The following is an 8,835-nucleotide window of genomic DNA, read 5'->3' on the forward strand; positions in this document are numbered from 1 at the left end:
AGCTTGGGCCAGGCACCTGCCCAGGTGGCCACTAGCTCACAGGGTACATTTGTGTTATTTGGAAAAGGCATCATTTTTCCAGGTGGTTGTAGCCCTGAGGCAGCACATACACTCAGGCTTCACTTGCACCCACTCATCCCTTTCCTTATGCAGTGCACAACCCAGATAACAGTGCATGGGAACCCTTGTCCACTCCTGGTCCAATCAGCTGTGACTGGGATGAAGGTTGGCATAATCACATGGTCTCCCCCTAGCATGTGAGTGGGGCGACAGCATTCTTCCCTTCTGCCCCTCACCCTGGGAACAAAAATAGCTCTAGCATTTATCCTACCTCTTTCAGGAAGATTGTATTACAGTGCAGCTGGAGGTACTTTGTGCTGGCATATTGTGTGAAGAAACTAACTTTTGTAAGTATGGAGAACATGATTAAATCGAAGTTGTTAAATGTGCTAATATGTGTAGCTAAGAAAGGAAAATAGAGATCACGTAGGCTCATCAAATAACTGAATGAAATATAAGATAATTTCACTTACCATTGAAAAACAGTGGTGAGACTTATCACTGAAAAACAAATGGTCTATTAAAGGAAAGAATAGGAGTTCACCTTCAGGAGATCTTCATTCCAGAAACTTGAAAGCACCTGGGTTGCAAGGGGATTGCATCTGTCAGAGAGGGAAGCAGGGATGAATGGGGTCTGGAGTGCGTCTCTTGGCCTCTATGGAACCCGGAGTCTTGGCCCAGAGAAAGCAATCAGATTTTTCCTTTTTTGAACTCTGTTTGAACCCACCCCTATAAACTGGCTCATGGTTTTCTGAAATCTGTTTGTAATTGTCAATCGTGTTCCCATATTAGACATAAAACCCCATCTGTATTTCGGGAAAGCTGCTGGTCTCTTTTGTGTCCGTTTCTCCTCCCTATTCTCTGCTCTCTCCTGTTTGATGAAACTCCAGGGCTGTGTCGGGGTGCGCTGGTTCCCCTCTGTCTCTGCACAGCAGATTCTCCTGATGGGCCGTCCCTCACTCAGGCTTCACTTCCCTGTCCTTCTGGGGACACAGAATTGCTAAATTTCCTTTGACCCCCCACCCCTGCCTCCGGTGGTTCATTCCCAGCTCCTCACCATCCCTTTAGACCCGATAGAGCCTGGCACACATTTCAAAATGTCATTCTGTTAGTCTTTGTGAAATGGCAAGGCATTTTCTCCTCTTGTCGACAGGGATTAACATATTTATAATTGACCTTAGAATATTTTTCGAAACTTAGGACTCTTTCTAGGTTTTTGCTTCAGATTCTACTGCCTATTTTATGCCACAGAATAGTCCTGACTTGATTCGAATCAAGGTATTTCAATATCAGCTCTGGGCTGGGTGGGTCAACCATGGCAGAGGACGCCGATGCTCACATTAGCAAACAGGGTGTAATTGGTTGAATTAACTCTGTCCAGAGTCTGTGAAGTCTCTGAAAGTTTTCTAACCCCATCATTCTAGTGTGTTCTCTTCTTGTTCAGAAAATAGTGAATTATACAGTATGTTTTATGCTCTAGTTGTGACGTGACTTAGGCAATTAACTGCTTGATGGTGCCTTGGAAGGTTTTAAAAGTCTAGTGAGTCCAACAGTTTGGCTCATTTTAGAGACCACTGGCTGAAAAAGCTGCAGAGGATTTGGAGGAGCCAGCTTGTAAAACGTGGACAAAACCCCTGAGCCACAAAAGACTCAACGGGAGAGTCACAGGGTAGATGCAATGACTTTTCGTGCACACGATTTAGGACTCCCGTGGTTGAGCCATAAAATTGCTAGGAGGTAGGGGCCAAGCAACTCAGAATAGCAAGCCAAGAATCATTTACAAAATAGATTTAAAACTGTTTCCTACCAGGCAGGCGGGAGTAGAATAGGGAATCCTCAAGTGTGGAGCAGGCTGTTGGGAAAAACTATTATATTGTTTAATCCTCTAATCAGACAGCTGGACACCTTCTGGGGTGTTCTGGTAACTACCCAGAGTTCAGGAGACACTCTGGGAATGAAGAGATTTAATTAAGCTTTATTGGATAATTGTGAAGTTTGGTCATCAGCTCGCTCATTTCACGTTACTCTCCCTGAATATTAAATTGGCAGAAGTAGAAATGGGAGATGAATGAACACGTTGTCTGATGCCTCTGTAGAGGATATCGTGGAATGTGTATTGGCGAGTGGGTTGTGTGCTGTCTTCTTGCTTCTCAGTTACCCAGGCTGCGAATGACTTACATCTGTTGATACGCTTACAAGCAGGCATATTCAGTGAGTAAGTGTGTTCACAGGCTTGGCTGTACACTGGAATCACCAGAGGAGCTGTAAAAAAATAAAGGTAAGGGCCTATTGCCAGGGATTCTCACTTAGTTGGTCTGGAGTATGGCCTGGGTATTGGGATTTTTAAAAGCTTCTCCAGATGGTTCTAATATATAGCAAAGCCTGAGCAATCTATGGGATTTTCTTACTACTTTAAACATTTTTTCAACAGATTTACTCCTTGAGGTTGGATTCATTGGCCTCCACTGAGGCTTGGAGTTTCTACTGAACAGCGTGTTTATGTTAAGTCCTGACTAAAGAACGTTTAGAATGTTCCAGTGTATTCTTCAGCTGCACATATATGTCTATTTGTACTAAAATCAGTATGTACGTGGAAATTCACAACATATGGATTTTGAATTCAATTGGATTCAGACTTCGCTGAAACCATATTAGGTTTTTCTTTGGATAACCTGATCAGTGAATCCGTGTTAATTCTGTCTTGAAAAAGGTTGCAATATTTTTTTTTTTAAGATTTTATTTATTCATGAGAGACATAGAGAGAGAGGCAGAGACACAAGCAGAGGGAGAAGCAGGCTCCACACAGGGAGCCCGATATGGGACTCAATTCCAGGGCCCCAAGACCACGACCTGAGCCAAAGGCAGATGCTTAACCACTGAGCCAGCCAGGCATCCCGAAAAAGGTTGTAATCTGTGAAAAGGAATCTGATTTTTTTAAAAAACAGGCAAGAGTTTACATCCTGAACCAGTTGGTGAGTTAGAGTTGTTAGAGTTGTTCCCAAGTGTATCACTTAGCTTTTGCCATGTAACAAACTGTCCCAAAATGTAGTGGCTTAAAACAAGAATATTCATTACTTCTCATGAGTCTATGGGTCAGCTGGGCAGTTCTGCTGATACGGGCCAGGCTTGGCTGACCTCATCTGGGCCTGCTCATGTCTCTGAGGTCAGTTGGTGAGCTGGATGTGGCTATTTGGTCTCGGATGGCTTCATTCATACATCTGCTGGTTTTCTAGCCGAAGACTGGGGTGACGGGGTGACTGGGCCCCATGGCTCCTCACCCTCCAGCAGCCTTAGCCTGGCCTCACTCACGGAGTAGTCTCAAGGTCCCAAGAGCAGCAAGAGGGCAGGTCCCAGTGTGTGAGCAAGCACCTTTTCATTCTCTGCTTATATTGTTTGCTGTTGTCCCATTGGTGAAAGCAAGTCACATGGTGAAGTTCAGAGCCCCTGTGAGAGGGCACTACCAAAGGGCTCGGATACAAGAGGTTCATGAACAAGTTGGGTTCCTTCCTGCAAACAAACTGCCACCGCAGTGCCACCACTTCTGCCAGAATTCTAGCTTACTATTTTCTTTAATTCGAAAGTCGAATGGCTCCAACCCTCATCTCCTAGACCTGGAGTACTCCATTATTGCTCTTGCCAGCATCTCCAAGGATCCTTGGAGAGGAGGGAAGGAGGGAGAGAGAAGGGGGAGGAGTCGTGCAGAAGGGGAGCACTCACTTTATTCCCCAACATTCCTGCATTCATTTTCTTCTTTCACAGAGTTGTCAATGGATCATGTTTTCACCCTACCTCCAGTGATTGCTCTTCTCCTTCCAGACTTCACTCAGCCTTGAAAGACCAGCCCTCAGATGACTTGTTATTTATAAAGGAGGAAATGAAGCTTTATGATGGAGTTATCTAGAGGGCATCTCTTTAGCCAAGGGGTTAACATGCCCAACCATGGAACAAGATGACATCATGTGACTGACTTGTGATGTGATGTGCTAGGATGGACACCACCGCATATCCGTGGTATTCCTGGCCAAAATGAGGAAGCTGAATCTCGTGCAGAAAAAAAGTCACAAAAGTACAATCAAGGGACATCTGGTTGATCATCTGCCTTTGGCTCAATGCGTGATCCCAGGGACCTGGGATAAAGTCCTGCATTGGGCTTCCTTGCATGGAGCCTGCTTCTCCCTCTGCCTGTGTCTCTGCTTCTCTCTCTCTCTCTCTCTTTTTCTGTGTGTCTCTCATGAATAAATAAATAAATTCTTTTTTTAAAAAAAAGTACAATCAAGGTGCATTGTGTGAAATAACTGATTTGGACAGTTCATGGAGGGCAAAACAAAAACATGGCAGGAGAGACGCCTGGGTGGCTCAGCGGTCTGGCACCTGCCTTCGGCCCAGAGTGTGATCTTGAAGACACAGGATCAAGTCCTGCATCGGGCTCCCTGCATGCAGCCTGCTTCTCCCTCTGCCTGTGTTTCTGCCTCTCTCTCTCTCTCTGTCTCTCATGAATAAATAAATAAAATCTTAAAAAAAAAAAGTGGCAGGAGAGCTATTCTAGGGGGGAAAAAAAGATTAAACAGATGTGAAAAATCAAATGTGCAGTGTGATCCTAGAATGGATCCTAGGTTGAAAAAGGAGCTATAAGGATGCTTTTGGGAAGATCTGGGAAAACTTGAATATGGATTGTGTATTCAATATTATTAAATTGGTATTAACTTTCTAAGGTGTACTAATGGTGTTGTGGCTGTGTAGAATACACACGCTTAGGAGACATAGAGCTAAATAGCTCAGGGCTAACTATCACAATGTCTGCAACTTTCAATCAGTTTCAGTAAAAAATAAGCAAATATGACGAGATAACAATCAGTGATTCTGGGAAAATGGTATATGGATGATGGTTGTTCTCTTCTTTCAAATTCTCATAAGTTTGAAGTTTCAAGATGAAAGGTCGGAGAATATGATTTGGATATTCGTCCTAAAACTGGAATGACAAACTGTCATCCTTTATCATGGTCTGGATTTTCTGAGCTTGTTTTACGTAAAACAAACAAACAAACAAAAAACCACTCAAAAACAACAAAAACAGGAACAACCCCACGGTTTTCTCATAGTACATGACAGAGAGTTTTTCGACACAAGCATCTTGGGAGGCTGGCGTAGGAAGAGCCTGGGAAACCTGCCCCATCCTTCCCAGGGGCACCTTCTTAAAGTCAGGACTTCCCTGTTATGTGCAGACAACCGGGTCTGAGAATTCACTTTGGCTTTTGAAACCAGTTTGCCGTGGAAGGTGCCCTGCTCTTCCTTCGACTGCCCTTTCTGGAAATGTCTTGGTGTCACTCCACTTCGGTGCCACGTGCCTTCCCCCATAAAGTCACAGGGAGCACAGGAACTGTGCCTATTGCTTGTCAATCCCTCTCCTTCCCAGACCACTCATCTTAATTTCAGCTGAGAAACAGGAAGCAAATACTGTTCCGTGAAATTGGTTGGTTCCACTTCTGGTGGATTCCAGGTGCATGTACCCCATGTTGGCCAGGCATGCATTACTTTTAAAAATTATTTCTGAGCAAGACCTGAAATTTAGAATTAAAAACTTCCTCTCTCCTATAGTTCCTTCCAAGGGCAGACCTCCTGTGCTTCTGAACCCCAGGTAGTCTACTATACCTCCCCAGCACATTCTAGGGTTTCATGGTGACTTTCCAAACCTGGGCTGTGCCGCCCACTTGTGCCCACTGCCCCACACAGCAGGGTCTGGGGCTCCTGGTCTGAACTCCAGCAGCCCTACACTGACAGAACCAAGATCTGAATTTAGTTCTAGAATATTCTTCATATTTTATTGTAACGTTTGGACGTGGTTTTAAAATACAAGTAGTAGTATGGTATTGATTTCTTTCTCTGACAAGACAAGAAAATCATCAGGTATTACCCATTAGCCAAACTAGGTAAGGGAGGACCTCTGAAATGGTTTTGGATATAACGAGGTGGTAGCAGAGGGGAGGGAAATAAATTGGTAGGAGAGGAGAATACAGTCCAGGCTGGTGACCTTTGGGGTTTTTTTTTAAATATTTTATTTATTCATTCATGAAAGATGCACAGAGAGAGAGAGAAAGGCAGAGACACAGGCAGAGGGAGAAGCAGGCTCCATGCAGGGAGCCCGATGTGGGACTCGATCCCGGGACTCCAGGATCACGCCCCGGGCTGAAGGCAGGCGCTTAACCGCTGAGCCACCCAGGGATTCCCAGCCTGGTGACCTTTGATGTGGAGAAAGGAAGGCAGCATGGTACATTCTGGAAACCATAGGCCATCTGGTGAGGCTGGAGAGTAGGTCAGGAAGCAGAGAACCCAGAAGAGGTGACCAACGGACAGACCACAGCCAGTCTCATCTCCAGGCACATTAGGAATTTAGACCTTATTTCTGAAGTCAGTTATTTTTCATTTTTGTCGTTTGTGAATCTTTTATTGGATGCCATTCTTCTAAAGGATCGCCTATCACTGATTATAGATAAACTAAGAACTGATTCAATGCAATCTTAAAATAATACAACTGATCCATACAAAATATGGATTTTTTTAAAGAAATGAAAATAATTGTTTCATATCAATGAGATGGCATTTTCTGTGCTCTTATCAAAGCCCAAGAAGAGAAAAGTTGTGCCATCATGTTCCATTAGTTTCTTTTCTTAGTCTTTCTAAAATTAGAGATTCCTAACTCACAATACACCCCGGGAATGGCAGCCAATATCTGGCTGCTCTTTCAAATGGACCCGCACACATGGATGGCTCAGAGACACAAATTATGGAGAATTCTATCAGAAGACCACACTCAGCACTTTGTCCGATGCAAAGTCAACAAGAACGCCACACTCAATGGCTGGAGAGTCGAGAGTTTCCACCTGGGAGGGAGACGTGACTAGATTCATATCCACTCTCTGGCTGAATTCAGTTCCAGAGTATTCTTCATGTTCTATTGTAACACTTGGATGTGGTTTTAAGATACAAATAATAGTATGCTATTGATTTCTTTCCTTGACAAGACAAAGAAATCATCAAGAATTGGCAATCGACCAAATGCTCAAGGATAGAGCCATTTGTACATTTTGGTTTGTTTCAGTTATTTTCCTTCAGCCTCTAAAGATATTTATTACTCACGTGACTTCTGCAGCCAGAATTCTGTCGCTAACGACAAAGCTGAGTCGATCTGATTCTTGGTCTTTGTAGCTAACCTGCTTTCCACTCTGGTTGCGTTTGGGTTTTATCTTTCCCCCTTTTTATTTTTATTTTCAATGAATCCTGGGAGGAGCCTGGGGCTGCAAGTGCCTTCAAAGCATCAGTGATTAAGAGGAGTGCACATTAATTCTCACAGCTGGCTCATTCTTCGTCCTTCACTGACACCTGAGCCCTGAGCCAAGACCCACCACTAAGATATCCCTTTGTTTTGAAGCGTGTGTGTAAGAATTGAAAGCAAAACAAGACAACAAAAGCTAGACTGATTTTATTGGGTGCCTGTTAGAATATTTTAATCTATTGATTCGTGTCTTTATTCAATGCGGAGAAATTCTCAGCCACTTTCTCTTCAGGAGTACTTTTGCACCATTTTTCCTTCTGATTTCTATTATCTTCCCTCTACTTTCTTCGGGTTGACATTGTTTCTGCTTTCTGGGATCTGGGCTTTTTCTTATACTGTTCCCTCTGTCTGGAATGCACTTGCCACCAAGCCCACTCCTCCTTTCCTCCAAAATCCAACTTGAATAACTCCTCTTCCATGAAACATCTTTTGATCTCCAACTGGATATACCTGGTTCTCCAATCATACAAAATAATAAACCCCCTGAATGCCAAGTGTCTTCCGTTCATTTGTATTTCTCAAGGTCCTATTTGGGTGCAGACACAGGTAATTTGTGCCATGTTGGCTGACTGATTTTGATACAGGAAAAGTGTTGGAAGGTCACCACGGAGAAGGAAAAGAGAACTGTGGCTTCGGAGGAAAGGATGGGGAACCTGGGACATTCTTCTTGGAGGACACACTGCACATATGCAGACATAAATGATGTGAGCAAGTGGTAACTGCTATCTCAGAAACAATGAGCCACTGATAGATAATATTAATTGAATCTCTGTTGTGTGACAGCCACTGTGCTAAGCTCTTTAATTTGTTGTTTCAGTTCATATTCCAAACAGCACCCTGAGGGAGGCGGTGTGATTCTCACGTTCCAGCTAGGACACCAAGGCTGAGAGTGGTGGGTGACGTGCCCCGAGTACACACAGCCGAGGAGCCGCTAAGCTGAGACAGGCGCCCAGGTCTTGCTGGATGCATCATGTGGTCCCATAACCACTGAGTTCCAAACTCTCCTGAAAGGCACCAGCAGTGTACACATGACCAGGTCGCTTAGTGACCATTAAACATTTTGAGTGGGTTGTTTGGTCAGTGCCACAACCAAAACTTGCTTTTGTCCTGAAAATGTGATTTCTGTGGCCACTGGGTCATCCTGTGGCCTGGCCAACTCTAAACCGAAATCACTGTTTTGGCTTTTGGAATCAGCTCTGGACCACTGGTTATATAACTGATGACTCTTAAGAGTGGGAGGTAGTAATTCTATTTACTTTTGAAGTATTGTTCATGTAGTCCTCAGGGAAGATTGGAACATCTTTATAGTTTTCAGATAATTTGTAAATGGCTTAAATATGCAAAAAAAAAGTCAGTGTCAGATGAAGAATATCTCCACATTTGTATCTTTATATTAATGGGTGAGAGAGCTCATAATTCCTACAAAATTATAAAACCCCATCATT

This window comes from Nyctereutes procyonoides, unplaced genomic scaffold (assembly GCF_905146905.1).
Source record: "Nyctereutes procyonoides isolate TBG_1078 unplaced genomic scaffold, NYPRO_anot_genome, whole genome shotgun sequence".
Classification (NCBI taxonomy): domain Eukaryota; kingdom Metazoa; phylum Chordata; class Mammalia; order Carnivora; family Canidae; genus Nyctereutes; species Nyctereutes procyonoides.